Source organism: Rousettus aegyptiacus, unplaced genomic scaffold (assembly GCF_014176215.1).
Source record: "Rousettus aegyptiacus isolate mRouAeg1 unplaced genomic scaffold, mRouAeg1.p scaffold_m13_p_15, whole genome shotgun sequence".
NCBI classification, from domain to species: Eukaryota; Metazoa; Chordata; class Mammalia; order Chiroptera; family Pteropodidae; genus Rousettus; species Rousettus aegyptiacus.
In genome coordinates, this window is record NW_023416290.1 from 39,015,095 (window position 1) to 39,033,600 (window position 18,506).

Below are 18,506 nucleotides of genomic sequence, written 5' to 3' on the forward strand. Positions count from 1 at the left end.
GAGAGAGAGGGAAGGAGGAAGGAAGGAAGGAATCCCAAATTACAGAAAGACTCTATGGCTTGTGTGCTTGCTGTTTATTTCACTATGCATTTTCAAACTCATATGTTTCTCTAACAAAGTAGGATCAATAAAAGAAGATGGATGTATTTTATTATTACAAGTATTAATCTCTAAGAAATGCCTTTTAGAGCATCACTATAGCATATCACTGTGTTAATTTTGAATATTGGTGATGTGTTAAACATTATTATTAATAGCAATATGAACAACAATTCTCATTGATCAGGGACTTGCTCTGTGCCAAGTACTCTGCTAAATGCTTTTCTGCTGTTATTAAATTTAATTTTTACATTAAATCTGTGGTATAGGCATCAATATTCCCATTATGCATAGCAAGGCTTAGAGATGCTAAATAAGGTGGAACTTAGTTGTATTTGTAAAATCCAAACTCTTAATCATTATTCATTCCCTGGACAAATGTTTGTTGAGCACATACTCTATTCTAGAAATTGTCCTAACCACGTAAGACATACCAGCAAATGAAACAAACAAAAGACATGCCCTCGAAGGCTTGCATTCTTGTGGTAATCCTAAAATTAAGTTCAAATATCCCAATAGTTTAGCTTCAAATATGGCATTCTTCATGGAACTGACCTTACTCTATAGAAGTATTTCTTAGATAAAATCTACATGAACCTAGATCATGAGCTTTTTAATGGTTGTACATATAACAAACAATTTATAAAAAAGGCCTTTTCACTGGGGCTAGGAACTTGTGCTTTCCACCAGCATCTCAGGTAACTTAATGCAGACTGTCCAATAAGAACATTTTGAAGGATCTTGGTCTTGAATTTAAAAACTAGTGTAGAAATCACAACAGTTGCCTAATGTAGTTCCCTGTCTGATACCTGAGGATTTCCTGTTGATACTGCATGTGGCTTTCACATCCACCTGGGTACTTTGAATAAATACAAACTCGCTTAATCCTTCAGTGGCTCCTTAGAACCCAGGATAACTAAGCTTGGGTCATCAGTAGTGTTGGTTTGATACCCAAGGTCTCTCTGGTCAACCTTACCCCTCTACTTCACTCTACCTAATACTCTGCTCCTTTGACCACATCAAAATCACCAGCAATATTCTCTACAAATTCATGTATGTGATCACTTCTGTGCCTACTCATATTTATGAATCCTATCTACCCAGAGTATAGTTAATGGATAATCAATACCTTTGTATGAGTGAGATGCTATGAAGACCTAGGCCAGCTCTGAACAAAATTTTACATTATTATTAAACAGAAAAAAAATAAAGATCAATTTATTTATATATACATATATATACATATATATATATATACATGTATAAAATTGACTTATATTTGTATCTAAGTAGTTGCGTATGTATATGTCCCATTATTATCTTATGAGATTTGATATTATTTTTAGCAAATAACAGCACTTATGTATGTTTGTGCCAAAGCATTTTACAAATGTTCTACAGAGACTTTTTGAGTCAGAGAAAAATATACAATAATTAAACCCTCATCTAGTTTTCTTGGCTTCAGTGATTACTAGAGCTTGTAGTTAACAGTAGGCTACAAGGAAGCTTCTAAAGCTGAAGTATCACGTGCAAGCTTACATGTTAAAACTCGGAAGGGAAGGCTAAAAGTCATTAGTGATGCAAGATTGGAGAATCTTTTTTAAGTGTTAATTCACATTTTAGGCTGCAGGCAGCCTACATGGAGGTGAGTTTCACTAGGGAAATGCAGGGGATGGTCACCAATGGAGTTCCTTGGGCACATTACCAGGTAAACTTGCCACCTTCCAGATCTGGTCTGAAGTAGTTTTAATTTGATCACTTTTTCAGTCTCTCAGAGACAAATACACACTCACAAAACTAAGGGAGACGTTTGTTGGGTCTCCATTTATAGTCAAAATAAGATCATGTGGTGGTCCAGCTTCCTGGTCTTCTTACAATTTCATACAGAAAGCCAAATTATAGTTAGAAAAGTTGCTTATACAGTGTACACAGAATCAGAGTCAGAGGAAGATGGGTGATTCCAAAATAAAGTAGCTGTGACTGTTAGCCTGATATCTACTCCACTGGGACGAGGTGTGTTTAGCCCACAAGTGCTCTTGGATGAGCAATGCTAATTCCAACTCTGATTCTTGCTTCTCTATGATTTGCGATAATGTTCTTTCTTCTTTCTTAAGATAAATCAATACTATTTTCCCTGCAATAGCTTTAAGCTCACTAATAGGGAAACAGACTTTCCAGGACACAACAATTTTCTACAGTGTCTTTTGCAAGTAATTCAGCACAAATTTTCAGCTGACATTAAATGACTTCTATGTGCTGGGGATAGTTTATACTTTCATCTTTTCACATGAGGTTATTGTTTAAGCCTCATAATATACAATGTTTCCTTTGTGTTACCAAGGCAATAGGAATGCATAATTATAGGTTTGGGAAGTAGAGAAAAACAAAAAGAAGAAAATAAAAATTAACCCAAATCTCATCTCTAAATATAATTACTCTGACATTATGCTTTATATACATTTAGTCTTTTCTTTGTTTTCCCCTTCAAAATATAAAATACTATTTTTTTAAGTATACATGTTATATCTGAGCATATTTTTATGAAAACTCCAAACAATGTATATAAAGTTTTTCCCCCAAACCCATCTCATCTACCTTTCTAGAGGAATCACTTATGTCAGTTTTGTACCCTTCAAATCAGTTTCTCATCATGTATAAATACAAATGAAAACATAGTTTAAATGTTTCTTTATAACATTTTCATATACAATTTGATGACCATTTTCTCATGCCATTACTTATTCTTCTCCAGCATCATTTAGAAGCTATTGTATGACTACATCATCAATTGTCATAAGTCTAAGGGTAACTTTATGTATCTCTAAATAAGTATCTAAATATATATGTTAGGGTTAGAATAAAATCTACGGTGTTTTTTACACAACTTTCACCTCTATGGACCTCATCAATGATGTATATTAAGGTCTGTAAATACAGACATTTTTCCTAATTCATTTAATCAAGATTTGAAGGTCAGTCTTCTAGACCTGGCAGCTTTTCTCTGTATTAATGTAGAAGTCTTACAACTGACCTCAGTGCCTTGAGTCTTGCTCTGACCCCTTCCCTCTAAAATCCATGCTCCATGTAGTTCATTCAAAAACATGCATCTCAACATTCCTGTATTCTGTTTAAAAATCTCTGTGTTCTCCCAAAATGTAGAAGATAAAGTTCAAACTGCTTACTGTGGTTTACAGGATTTTGAATATCTGTTCCTCTTCTACTTTGTTCCAGGTACCTCCACCATCCCCCCGCACGCACCTCTCGTGTTGTTATTTCCTGCACACATACATCATCCTCCAGACTTAGCAATCACTTATTCCCTTAAAGCAACACACTCTCTCATTTCTCTGTACACTTACATGTGCTGTCACTTCTTCTTGGAAGGCCCTTTCCAGCTTTGAATAGTTGCTGAAATCCTATACATCCTTTAAGATTAATTTCAAGTAAACCTCAAGGAATATCAGATAGATACATTCATAATAACACTTACTGTGTATATTTTAGTTGTGGTTTTACTTATTCTCTCCCATAATAAGCTGTGAGTTCCTTGAGGCATAAACTGTGTCTTACTCATTTTTGAATCAGCAGAATCCAGAACAGTATCTGATATAGAAGAGGGGCTCAATGCTCATTGAATAAATGAATGACAGTCTGCTAAGTAACTGAAGGTAACAAGTGAACACAAACTCAAAGATTAATAACCTTAATAAGAAAAATATATCTGGCCCATGTTTTCAGAGGGATAGTTTTAAATCTCATTCAGTTAAATACTCAAGATCCCTCTTTGTGCCATCTGACTTAATAATCACACACACACACACACACACACACACACACACACACACACACATTTCTATATCCTTCTTAGTATTCTTCCCAGTTCTTTTTTCATATCATTTTCTTGAAGACTCCAGAATATAAAAACATGTTTAATGTATTACACAAATACAACAAAGGAAGAAATGTTATGTCTTAATTCCCATTAATTCTTGTGTTTTATTGAATGATTTATTTGTATTACATGCACAGCAAACTGACATCATAGAATAAACTCAAAAAAAAAAAAAAAACAAACTCAAGGTAAATCTATCAAATAAAATTATTTTTTAAAGAAAAGAGCCTAATAAGGTATAAAAATATTTCCTTAAGGTCCTGACCAGATTAAGAATCTTTAAAACAAGACTCAGAAGCAGAGAAGAGTTGTAAAATAGTAAATATAAACATTGAGATATGCTGGTTCCTATGATTTAAAAGTAGAAGGGACAAATGGTTTGAAGAATAATAAATTTTCACTCTACAAGACTGAGTAGAACTTGTAATTTATATACAGGAGTAATCGTATCCCCATGTCTTTATCCTTAGCATGTCACAGAAGAGATGCTATGCTCCCCTAAGGAACAGGAACCTCAGTGGACAGTTATTCTCTTGCACTGGGAAACAGAGATGACATATAAAAATAATTTTCCTCAACATTATTTTAAGAAGTTTACAAATGAGGACAATTGTACTACTGTGGAATCCCACGAGGATTCTGGGAATGACTGCAGTCAAGGGTGGGTCCTCTTAGTAGTTTAGGGCCTCATTCTTCCTGAGCAGCTATTTAGCTAGCACAGAAGGTCAATTATTGATCCAAAGCCTACAACTATATCTGGTTATTAGATACAGGAAGAGTAGGGGTTAGTCTTTCATCAACGATGAGAAATTTTTGTAATTAGATAAGAAACATTTAAATTGGGTTCAAACAGAATATTTAGGTGGTTCTTTTTAATAGTGGTTCTGGCTAATTTCTAAAGTCCTTTTGTACATTTAACTATCCATAACTTCCTCTATTTTGCTAACAGTTCTTCCAAATGGACCTTTGCTTTTCAAAAGAAAAGTCAATATATAAAAGGGCCAAAGTTAGCTTTGCATTTGACTCTAGTGAAAAGGAACTTGAGGTGTGAGTCATTAGAGAGAAGACTTCCTCTGAAGTAACACCACGGGAATCTTGAATATTTATTTCTCGTCTTCAGCCAGTGTAGACATAGCTTGCAAGAATGATGATGTGGTAGCAGATAAGAACCAAATGTTATTCCAGAGCAAAGTATTTGACTTAGATACAAAAATATGAAGATGTCAAAAACAAAAACAAAAATAAAATAAGAGCAAAACTCCAAAGAATGCAATTAAATGTCACCAAAAAGGCAGCTATAAACTCATGGTTCATCCTTTTAAACCCACTTTTTTCCTAATTAAAGAAAAAAAATTATAGGTATCATTTGATCAATGACTGTAAAGAATGCAAGCATGTTTATTTTTTCGATTAGCATCTTAAGGGAAAATGAAACAAAAATGCACGTTGAAATCAGTCATGATTATCGAGCCATGTTTGATGAAAATGTAATTTCTCTTTTTCTCTCATTTATAGAAATTCGATGATCATGGGGGTGCATATATCTTTTTGAGTTAGTGTTTTCATTTTCTTAGATAAATACCCAGAAGTGAAATTGTTGGGTCATGTAGTAGTCCTATTTTTTAATTTTTTGAGGAATCTCCATACTGTTTTCTGTAGTGGCTGCACCAATTTACAATCCCACCAACAATGCATGAGGGTTTGTTTTTTTCCACATCTCCATGTTCATTGCAGTACTATTTAAAATAGTCAAGATATGGAAACAACCTAAGTATCGATAGATGGATTAATGAATAAAGAAGATATGGTACATATGTACAATTAAATCTTATTCAGCCATAAATAAAAATAAAATCTTGCCATTTGCGACATGAATGGGCTATAAGGGTATTAAGCTAAGTGAAATAAGCCAGAAAGAGCATGACAAGTGTTCTTTCTTATATATGGAATCTTAAAACAAAACAAAATCGAGCTCATTGATACAGAGAATAGATTGGTGGTTGCCAAAGGTAAGGGTGGGCAGAGGGAGAAATGAATGAAGGTGGTAAAAAAGTAAAAAAATATTTTAAAGGGATCTTAATATATAAAAAGCTTAAATTGCATTTCTTAATGAATATAAGACAATAGTGAGTTCTACTATGGAAGAACAGCCTTCAAAGTACAATTATGTATTCTACAAGTAATTCTATTACTTTCTTCTCTTTAAAATAGGCAGCTCAATCTCATGCATCCAATTTCTCACTAATTTTGTCTACTTAAGATATTGTCATACTTCTCATATTTTTATATTTTTACTGCATTTGGGGTGGGAGTGAGGGTGGGCAAGAGTCTCTTTCATTACCCAAGGCAGTGGGAGTTATATGTATGACAAATTGTAGCTTGGCCTCAGCTCTTTTAAACAGTAGACAGACTTTCAGATATCTGAACTTTAATGTCTTACATACTGACAAGCTGAGCAGATTTTATTTTGGCTCTGAGCTCTTTCTCTGCCACCATATGGAACTAGTTTGTCTTTCTCACAATCACTTGAAGAAAACGCAAAATGACCCCCTTAGTTCTCTTTCAGAACCTGGTAGTAATGACTCAATTTGACATAGTTTCCCAACATTTCTGCCTTGGTTGCTTCTCCATGGCTGTCTCTGCTTTAACCACCTACACCTGCCTTGCCATGGCTGTCTCTGCTTTAACCACCTACACCTGCCATGCTGTCAAAAAGGCTGGGCACCTTCCACAAAGAGGGATATCAGAGCATGTCTTTTTGTACTGAGTTTAAATAATACAGGTGGCATCTCTGATGAAAATAAAGAATATTTCTCTGGGCAATGTACATATATAGAAGGGTCGCCTTACTGAGACTTCTAGCAAGATTAGCATTTGTTTAACACTATGAAGACATCATTGAGAGGTATACAAGTAATTAGTATTGTATAAAAAGGGCATGAGAAAAATCCTGGAGGTGCTAAACTGCTCAAAAAGTTAGTGGAAGAGACTAGCTCTGGGGCTGTGGAGATGAACGAGGATAATATTTTCAATAAAAAGTTTTGAAATTCATAGCACAATTAAGGTGTGGGGTTATCTAACAAAAAAAAAAAAGATAAGAAAGAAAGGAGATTCCATCAGTTATTGGAATGTGTTGAAAGCATCAAGTAAAAACAAAGACAATAAATTTATTTAGATACTAAATATTTAAGGTAGATTTTTGTTCCTTTTTTCTCTTAGTTTTTGAAGCTGAAATTCTTTGTTTTCATGAAATGCTACCCCCCCCCCCCCCCCCGCTCTTCATTCAGAGTTCTACAGTGAAAATTACTAGAACCGAAAGCCTTTAGATAAAGGAAAGAATATAAACTTATCTTAGCACTAGAGGAGACGTGAGCCTTAAATTAGACTTTGCTAACATAGTAAAATTATATCATCTAGCTAAATAATATTTTCTATTTTTTTTTCAAAATAATATCTTCAAGGGGAACATTTTGTTCTCTTTAGCTTTAGGACTCTCCAAGTGCATCCCGTGCTTATAAATGACCAGAGCTTTACTGAACTGACCCCTTTCTCCCTATCTTCACAAGTCCAAAATCAATCATTCTTCAAGACAAGGTCAAATATTATACAAGAAGTCTTCTCTCTTCTTTTTCCTCTAAACTGTCATTGCACCAATAAACATCTTCACTTATAGCAACTCTCTTTTTATCTACTGTACTATTATTATTTATATATGTGCCTTTTCTTCCTCACCAGACTGTTAAACCCCTAATAAGAAGTATTCATGTCTTAACCATTTTTGTGAACTCCATATACTATATACATAACAGGCATTCAATAATTATTTATTGAGTTGATTGTGGACTAAGGGTTCAAATTGATTAGAATTTAAGTTTTATTCATCTCAAGAGATGGTTCATATGTAGTATCATTTTAACTATAATAATACAATTATGGTTTACAATTCAAGCCCTATGGGCATTTGTTTCCTGATTTGAAATATGTTCAATATTAATGACCTAATGGTCTACTCGAATCATGTTGGGACACTACTCTAATAAGGAAGGAACTAATTCGTTGCTGCCAAGAGACATGTAAAGAAATCACTTGGAGAATAACCCATTCCAATAAATACTAGGGTGTCGATGTGAGAAATGAGAACATCAAGTTTTACAAAAGGACCTATATCTATACATGTATCCATTCTATTGCTTAATTCCCTCCAGGACCTAGGCATTCATGTAAAAAATCTGTTTCAAAAGCTTTATCTTCCTTATTAAAGGAGAAAGGGTTTGTTTTTCAATGTTGAATCTTAGGACTGTGGTTTTTGTTGGAGGAGACTCTAAGTCTGTGTTACAATGTGCAACACTGTTTTTTCATATGCTGGAGATAAATCCTGTTACTCCATCATCCATAAGTAAACAGAATTATTTACTTATTTGCAAGAGCTTGTCAATGAGTATGTAAGAAAACAGTAGGACAATATATGAAGCAAAGTCAATCCACCTATGAACAAATGAGTAAATAAATGTCTATGAAAGACAGTTGTATGACAATGATCTACATGTTTATAGATATAAATCTATAAGTAGTAGAAAAAGTTCAAAAGAAAAGAGGGTGTGAGTAGAAAGATTAGAAAACAACAATGTACAATTTGATTAATCAAGAATTAAGGATATAATAAAGATTTATAAATACCTAAAAAAAAGACATAAAAATAAGCAGATATAGGTGATTTGGCAAAAAGTAAGTATAAATGAAGGAAATAACTGACAATAAAGTCATTACCCAAAATTATTCCTTTTTTTTCCACTCCCCCCAAAAATAGATAGTAATATAGATGATGGATAGATGATAGATAGATAGATAGATAGATAGATAGATAGATAATAAAAAGCATTAGTTTCCAAAGAGTATAAGAATGTTCAGTCTTGAGAGACAGAACAATAGAACAGAGTTCGGAGCTCGACTGTGAGTTTGCAACCTAGCTCTACCCTTTCTGATCCTCAGTTGTCTCATCTGGAAAAAAGTTCAAAGGACAGCAATGTACTTCTAACATTGTGAACATTAAATGAAGTAATAAAGTCCTTACAAAGCCTATCACATGTAGGTGAGTACTTGATGGATATTAATTTAAAAATAAAGAAACCAAACTCCCCTAATCAATAACCATAAAATACATAGTAGCTCAGTAAACATGAGTTATATGAATGACTTAATCTAAATTAAACAAGTATCAATGTGAATGATGTTGATAGACATACGTAACCATAATGTGAGTGATGCAAATAATGAGATAGAGATGCAGCTGATTAAGACATGCATGTAGGCAATCAACTGGAGAAATTAAATATGAAAAAGACTAATTTTCTCAAATCTACGAGTCCCTATTTCCTTTGAAAGTTTTTTTTCCATTTTATATAGAGAAAGCAAATACCAAGTACAGAGAACTAGGAACTAAAATGCTGTTTGCTGACTGACTACCTAGTGTAATGTCTACTTTATTTCAAACTCAGATACCTGAATAACAATCCTTTCATTCAAATGTTTATTTTTTAATGAATTAAAATTTCAATCTTTTGAGAACGCTACATTTTTCTTGCCCTATCATAGGGGCTTTATTGGCTGAATTCAGCATGCCTTTTTTTCCTTTCTTTACCCATAGTGGTTACTGGGGGAAAATCCCTAAAAAGATCACTCAAGTCAATCTTTTGATTCTCTTCTCTATTTCCTGAAGGCTTTCTTTATCACATTGCATCTTATCTGGCATCATTTGTTCTCAGATGGAATTGAATAATTGGGGAACCACCAGAATTTGTGTACATTAACCTCATCATTATGCTAAGAAGGATTACACTATCTTATTTGTTACTTAAGCCTCAGATGCCCCAAGGTAGCTATGTTATATATCTTTGAACATGTTTAGCGAAAGACATGCAAGCCTGAAAAAAATGCTTGAGAAAGCAAGTGACATGAAAATCTGTGCTGCAATTAGGAAAGATAAATTTCCAGGGTTACAGAAAATTTCAGCCCAAATAGTGAGAAATTTCAGAAAAATCCAGTTTCATTCATCCTTTAGTTCTGTTATGGTTATTTTATGTATTAGCTTTGTCATACATGTATATTTTTCATCTATTTAAGTTTTCAAGGCATTCATTTTGATGTCCCTCCCTTGACTCATAAACATAAGTATCGCACAAAACTTTGATAAGAATGACTTCATCAGCCACCTAGGTCTCCTCCAACCTTAGACACTGGGAACATTGTTAGCAGTGACCCCAGCTTCAAAACTCAGTAAAATACAGTTCTCAGTGTTTCTCAATGACATGAAAATTGCATGTGCTTAAAACTCATGACAAATTCTTCCTCCAAAGAAATTACCGAATTTACATACTGTTATTTCTGAGTGCCTTTGCATGGTGCTGAGAGAGTACACTCTAGTCTGCAAATTAAAGTAAAATGAAACAAAACCTATTTTCATAAAATCTGTGACAATGAAACCATATTTCTCAAAGTTCAGAAATACAGGCTGTAGTGATTCTGGTTTTAGTTCTAAATAAAATATAGTTCTTCCAGTATCCCTTTCTTTTTTCTAAGAATACATTTAAAAAAATTTAGTGCTTAAATGAATTACATGGTGCTAAGTCCCCTGTAAAAAATAAAGATGGTCCCTTAAACATATTTCCATTCCCTTGACGTCATATGTGGCTGACAGAGTCAGCTCTGAGTGAGCAGCTCGCTGACCAGACCCTCCTCTGGTGCCTAAAAGACCAGGCTGATGGCCGTCTCAAAGAGTTTATGAGTTTGCTTTTTTTACTAAAAATTAAGTCAAGCCCTTGTAAAACTTGTGATCGAAATTGGTGTTGTTTTTTAGTATAAACAAGTTCAAGGGAGGTAGGTTCCTTCTCATTTTTATTTCTGTTTAAAGAAGCAAGAAATTTTCTTTCTAGCATCTCCCAGGGGGAGACAGAGAGGAAAGGGTGAGTAGAATGTTGAAAACCATTGAGAGGCATTGTCGGAGGTTTTTTTTGCAAAGAGGAAATACTTGCTCTGTTGTATTTGGACAATGCATTGTTTAAGTTCTACAAACAAAGCTCCAGTGTGAATAAGCAGACTCTTCTGTTGACCAAAATCATTATATGGGGCTTATTTCTCCCCACAATTAGTATATGATAGAATCCAAAATCCTTATCATAGAATATAGCCGCTTGTTTTCTACAGCACAGAAAACATAGCCAGATGCTTATATTCTCTAGCTAAGGCAGGCTCTCTCTCACTTCTAGTTTTTTTTTCTTTTTTTTTCTTTTTTTGCTCCTTCTAGCTAGACTATTAAGACCCTCCTCCTTTTCCCATCATCTTCCAGACCTCCTCACGAACACTTGTATTTGACAAATCCTCAAGGATTTCCTCTAGGAAGGCTTTCCTGAATCTCTTCACTCTCTTTCAGTGGACCCCATCCGTCCTCAACCCCAGTCAACTGACCACTTTTCTTTGGTGCCCAACCATAGCCTAATTCCAAGGGTCCTTACCTAGAGCATGGAGCTGAATCACACACAAATATAAGCAAAATTTTGTTTTGTTCATTTATTCTAGGGAGAGGCTCTATAGTGCCATCAATTTTTTAAAAAAGGTTTGTGATTCCAAACAAAACAAAACAAAATAACAACAAAAAATAAAACCCAAACAGGCATGCTAAAACATTTTGTAGCTAAAAGTCCTGTTTCAAGCCAACTGTTCCATGTTTTCTTCCCTCTCCTTGACTCTTGGCCGGACAAGACCAGCAAGCACGGTGTCTCCTTTCAGTGTCATTAAAGTGTTATTTCTGCATTGGCATCACCTGTGTATACTTGGTAGGCTTGTTATATCCAGGTCCTATCGCAGGATCAGGATCTCTGAAATCAGGATGCTGAGTCCAAGATCAGGACTCAGAAATCTGCACTCTAAATAAACACCCTCATTGACTGTATGAATCCTCAAGTTTGGACTGAATAGTACCAAGGGAATAGTAGCAACATGATAAATGTTTGGTGGCTGGCTGGCCAGCTGGATAATGAATGAATGCAGTCCCTGGTTTCAAAACAATTATAACAACTTTCAAAAAAGTAATTTTAGTGAAGTTATATAAATTAACGTGAAACTATATCCAGTTAAGAGAGAGATAAAATAATATGGATTAACAAGCCAAGAAAATATTTACTTAATATCTCTAATTATCAGCATATCTTCTAGGTTAGGGGATGTTAAAGAATTGTATAATATTCAGATGTAATTTTTCTTCTAAGAACACTACGCATACTTTAAAAATCAGATTCTAAATAGACACAAACTACTCATTTGATCTTAAATCATATCTGTTATTTTTAAGGCATAGTTAATTAGAATAATTATTTTATAACAATTATGTGACCTCCAATTGTTTATATAATGAACATCTAGAAAATCTTCTCTGGAATTGATCATAACGGTATGTGAGAAAAAGGAAGTTGCTTTTCATTTATGATCTAAAAATGAATAAGACTAAAATTATTCTTTATCCAGCTGTTTATTTGAACTTCTGAGGCAGGTAATAAAATAGCACTTTTGATTATTTTAATAGAGAATGAACAGGCCAGCATAAATACTGGCATTTGTGATATTTGTGCCAAAAGAGACATACTTAACCACTGCAAATATTCGGAAAGGAGTAAATACTTAATATTAGTTAAAGTTGAATATTATGATGCTCTTATGAACACAGTTTGCACTTGATGCATCTAATCTTGATACTTAGCATAATTATTTAAAATGTTCTTATGATGTTTATAGTGAAAATGGATAAAGAGTTTTGTAAAAGAAATAAATCTTCTAGAGAGAAAAATCATTGTTCAAGTAAATATAGGAAAATTAATATTTTATAGTTATTTTCATAATTTTGAAATTTTTACTTAAAAATATAATGAACTGATCTTGTACTTTCTGATAAGCTCTGTTATTCACCCATGAGTTTTGTGAAATCAAAATTTACTCTCACCTAGTGGAGCTATCAAAATGTCAGGCAGAGTACTTAGACCTTGTAACCCAAAACTACTTATTGGTGATGGTAACATAGCATCCTTGTCCAGGTTCAGTCAGTCTAGGGAAAAGGTACGTTGTGTGTCTATCTTACTAACATTTTATTTCGTTTCCTTGGCATGATGCAATCAATATAGAAATTCTTGCATATTTAATGTGCATAAAAAAAAGAAACCGAAGAGCCAGAAGTTGAATAGACCAGGAAAATAAGCCTCATCCAAGCAATAATCTAAGAAGCTAAAGGACAGAGCATTTTATTAAAATTATTTCATGAAAACTATAATAATCTGCCATTATATACCATAAAATTTGACTTGCTGGTCTCTGAATTTCTGGCACCTAGGTCAAAATCAGCTGTGTTTGTTGAATGCATAAAAATGTCTTTGTTGATATGTTTTTCATATATTTATTAGAAAGTGCTTCTCCAGACATAAGCTAAACATTTTGGAAATATCCCTGCCCTCCTAGATGCGACAGTCTGATACCAACGAAGAGCCAGTTACAGCCCAGTGTAATGAATGAGGCCTCAGTTAAAGATATGCGCAGAGCCCAGGGAGAGCATACAGAAGGAGCCTTACCCAATCTGAAAGAGTCGAGCTCTACACTGAGCTAAGACTTAAAAAACAAAGAAAATCAAGTCAGGCAAAGAAGTTAAGCTCTTCAATAACAAAGGTTAAGTTCTGTGAGGTTTTGTTTCATCCACAATGTCTTGCACATTGTTGTTGCTCATATTTAGTGCACAGAGTAATCAAACATTGATTGGGGTGTGGTAATAGACTATTTTAAATGGTTTGACATCAGAGGCTGTCACTAGTTGCCAGTGCAAAGTCTTCCTGATATTACTAGTTGTCTAGCTCTTTTTCGCTCTTAGTATCATGCTTTGTCATTACCCCATTACACTCTATGCTTAAGCAATACCTAACTAGTTGTGGTTTGCCTAAGAAGACATGCTGGGTCTTATAAGCCTTTACATATACTATTCCCACTCTATCTCCAATTCTAAACCATTTCTCCAGCTCGTTCTAAATTTCCCTTTTTATATCAACTAAGACTACCCCTCAGAAGCCCTCCCAACTTCCCCAAATTGGTTAGGTCCTGCTATTCATGAAATATTTGTCTTTATTAGAAAGCTGACTATGTTCATGGCATTGTAACTGCCTGTCTGCCTCCTCCGACCCCTATCCCAACTCGTGTATGCACATGCATGAACATACACATATGTGACTATGCTGAAATCTCTGTGGACATTTTATTTTAGGATAGCACATAATAAAAAAAAACAAACAGACATTTCATTCATTGAAGGTACAGCCTTCATGTTTTCTGGGTGAATAGCACTAGGAGGACTCAGAGCAGTGGATCACATGACATCTCCCTAGACTACTTCCTGGAGACAGTGCTAAGTGGTTTTAGCAACCTTCGTCTACTTAAAAGTTTCTAGGACAGCGATTGTCTGAGTCCCACCCAGCATTATTCATTCTGAATCAGGAATCTTCTGGGAATCTGTGGACCTAACAGCACTGGGGCATTTGTTTTCATCAACTTGGAAAAATACAAGACTCTAGAGACTTACATTAATCTGCATTAAAGTCAAGAGATTTTTCTGACCCTTAGAAGTCCTGAAGAAGGTAAAAAGTGACTTGGTAAGACCATACCTCTTTCTTCTTGAATATGTCATCTCAGTCAAGGAGTATAAAACATAAATTTGGTTGAATAAAACAATTTTTTCTCTGTTTTATGATGTAAATGCAACAAAAATAATACTCTCAATAAAAATAATACACTTCCCAAATTGGAGAAATTATTTAACAATAAAATAAAACTACTTAAAACTCTGAGTTTGATACTGGGCTAAAAAATTCAAGTGGGTAGAAACTGCCAGGAGATTCCCTATATGCATTTTCTCTACTTTGATCATTCCAAGAATGCTATAAAAAATAACTTTCCTCTCAGCATCTCAGCATTTCAACACATCTGCTACTGATTCCAGTCAGGGCCATGGAGCCCAGAGGATCAGCTGAATGAAAAACATTTCACTGAAAAGAGTGAAACAAGTTTTATAATACCTATAAAAATGCACAGTTTAAATTTACAGGGGAGGTTCGAGAGAATTCCTTTCAATCCACACTAATTTGTTTTGTTCTTGAAATACATAGAAAACATTGAGATACTTTAATGACTAAAATTTTTAAAAAAAGGACTGAAGGTATCTTCAATAAATAACATAGATAAAATATAAAGAATAGTCCCAAATTATGCATTATAAATATTAAAGTAAGATTATAATTGTAATATAAAGTATTCATTATAAATGGTTAAACATTATCAAACAGACTTTACTAAAAACAAATATTCTATCAGTTAAAAGGAGGGGCTATCTTTAAGCTTGTCATATATTATCTGTAATAAAAAATTTACTAATCAAGTTAATACTACAAAAGAATTAACTTCAGGGCATAAACTGTAACCAAAATCTGAAAAAAAAAATTAATATGCAGAGTCACTTTATCTAATGAAATATGTGCCTTTCTAACAAATTTAGAAATTTTTAATGTGATTTTCTTTTCCTTTTTAGACTTGAAAGTAGTACAACTAAATTTATTTCTTATCAGTACTGTTGCAGAATTGTTGCAAAATCAGACCAGCAAGATACTGAGCACCACTGGGAGAGTTGGAGAACTCAGGTTTATTACGTCGTCAATATCAGAAGTGATAGATCTGGGCCCCAAGCTCAGGGGTAACCTTACTTTTATAGGCTTATCTGTGCCGTTACATTTGGTAATGGGTCAAATGGTTAATTTGTCTCAGGCAGTTATAAAGAGTTACAAAGTATGAGAATTGCTATGGGCTACAGGCAGTTACAAAGAGTTATAAAGCTCAAGGTTTTCAGACAGGAACTCAGTCAATACATCTGATATCTAGACAAAACAAGCAAAAAGGAGGATGAGTCTTTCATTAATTTTGAGGTCACCCTGCCCTTTGGCCTATGGGGCAAGCATATCTACAGAAGCAGAACAAAGAGATGATTATAAGGTTAGTCATTTAAGTGAAAAATTCCTCTTCAGAACCACTTTATATTTTTAATTATAATATGATACGATGGTTTTTAAACTGTGCTCTACAGATACATGAGGCATTAGCAAGGGGAGGGCCAAACGAATATTGTACTAGGCCCCACAACCTCTTTAACCAAAATAGATCAGCTTTATGTGTTTTATACATTATGTTTTGTAAGAACTTTATTTAAGAGACTACATACTCCATTGCAAAAACAGAAGCAAAAATAAATAAATAAATAAAACCTTAACAAGTGAATGAAACTTAACTGAACAGAAAAATGGTTTAAAATTGACCTGGTTTCTTCAAAAAATATGAATGGTGGGTATATAGTAGACTATTCTAGGTAAAAAGTAATTAAAGAGTCTACAAAGGCAATGGTGAAGCTGGATTAAGTCCTGAATCCAAATAAATGAATAGATCAGTAAACTTTATTTTGGGGACAGATTTCCCTTTATTGAGGGATGACCATGCAGTGGGAAGTTATTAGATCAAAACTCAGATCTTTATTTTTGCTCATATTAGTACCTGTGACCTGTGCAAAGTACAATACCTGTTTGCTCAAGTGGAAACAGAATGTCTGGTGCACAGTAAGTGTTAACCAAATATTAGCTATTAACTGTCAGTTAATGAGTTGGCTAATTTAAGTATATAACTTGAATTTTGATAAAAATTATTCCTAACCTCTAGAAGCTTAGACAGAGTGGAAGGAACATCCACACAGACACACGTGCGCACACACGCACATGCACACACATTTATTAAAAAACAAAACACTTGTTAATGACTTTATATACTGAATAGTTAGCCACAGAATGTATAGACGTGTGGTTGCACAGAACATCTAAATCAGCCTGAGAGTGAGAGTGACGCATTTCTCTGGGAAGTCAGTGTATGGAGACACACGAGGGAATGCTCTTAGGATCGATCCACGTGACAAAGTGAAGAAAGCAGCGTTGAGTAGAGAGGCAAGTGGGGCTCGCACGCAGTCACAGTAAGACCCTCAGCTCATCTGAAATGGAAATCTAGACCCCGGATGGCCCTTCAAAATTACCCCGAATTGCGGCAAGGAGATCTTTATATACTCCTACACTGACTAGTTATTGGATGCAACGTGCCTGCAGGAAGGAGCAGTGACTTTGGGTGATAAGACTTTCTTCAGCTATAGGCAATGAACGCCCAGGCAGGACACCTTGGCTACAAGTCATCAGCCAGCAACATTTCCAGCAGGTGGGAGAAGGAGTACTTTGGCTCTGAAGGGGGCCATGAGTCAGCGCAACATAGTACTTCCTATAGCAAATATCAGGGAAGACTTCCTGGAATAAAGGAGACTCTTAAAGATTTAGAAAATTTATCCAAATTTGGGTTTATGTGTATAGAGTAAGGATATGACATAAAAAAAAAAGGCATAGAAGGTTTAAGAAGATTGTAAGTAATTAATTGAACATAAGTATAATGAGGAAGTGTCTGGTTGGGTGAGGTTGAGGGGAGAGTCTAATGGAAATAGCTGAATATGTAGGTAGCAGTCAGGTCATGAAGAGTTTAAAGTGGAAGGCTTTAACCTGTAGATATTTGAACACTGTGGAAACAAATGAAGAACAGAGACCAAGACCAAGTCAGATTGTTTTAGAAAAACCATCCCACAACAATGTGGAAGATATATTTGAGAGCATCAAGATTGTAGGTAGGCAGGCTTTTATAATAGTAGTCCAGGTGTTAGATGATGAGAATCTGGATAATACTAACTCTTTAGAGAAAATATTTACTCTTTCACATTTAATGCATGTTATTTCAGATGATGTGTTCATCACAACACTCTTACATTATTGTTTTTTCTTATTTATATTCTCCTGGGTTCTATAGATTTTATTTCTATCTGAGAAAATCACTTGGAATTTCCTTAGAGGATAAAAAGAAAATATGTGCATTACATATACATTTGTAAGCTTATCTATCCATCCACAACACCTACTTTTAATCAATATGTGTCTAGAGCATGAGAAAGATTTTTAAAATTAGTTTTATACATATGGTACAGCTATAGCAAGAGTTTTAAAATTCAATTTCTGTTAAGATAGAATATTTAAAATAAAACTCTCAAAGAACTTCTGAATATAACTTGAAAGAAGAAAAAGTATAAAACAAAAATCTAGCGTGAACTCCATAGTCTTGATTTTAGCTGGAATTTAGTTGGATTTGAGTAGGTCGATCGATCAAAGCCTCCGTTTCTTCATCTTTAAAATGTGTCTACCTGAAAAAGTTACTGTCAGGACTAAACGAACAAAGTGTTAAAAATCGTTTCATAGACTATAAAATACTATATGAATGTCAGCATTAATACTTTTAACAATTTATCACAACGAGGCATCCTAATTAAGAGGGGAGAGCAGCGAGTGGAGAAGCGCACGGGGGCAAAGCCGGACATCTG

General features: G+C 34.4%; 1 protein-coding gene across 3 annotated transcripts in view; it reads right to left on the reverse strand.

Moving 5' to 3' along the window:
* Positions 1-18,506, reverse strand: part of ANGPT1 (angiopoietin 1) — a 226,682-nt gene that overhangs the window by 14,212 nt on the left and 193,964 nt on the right. The window lies entirely within an intron of this gene.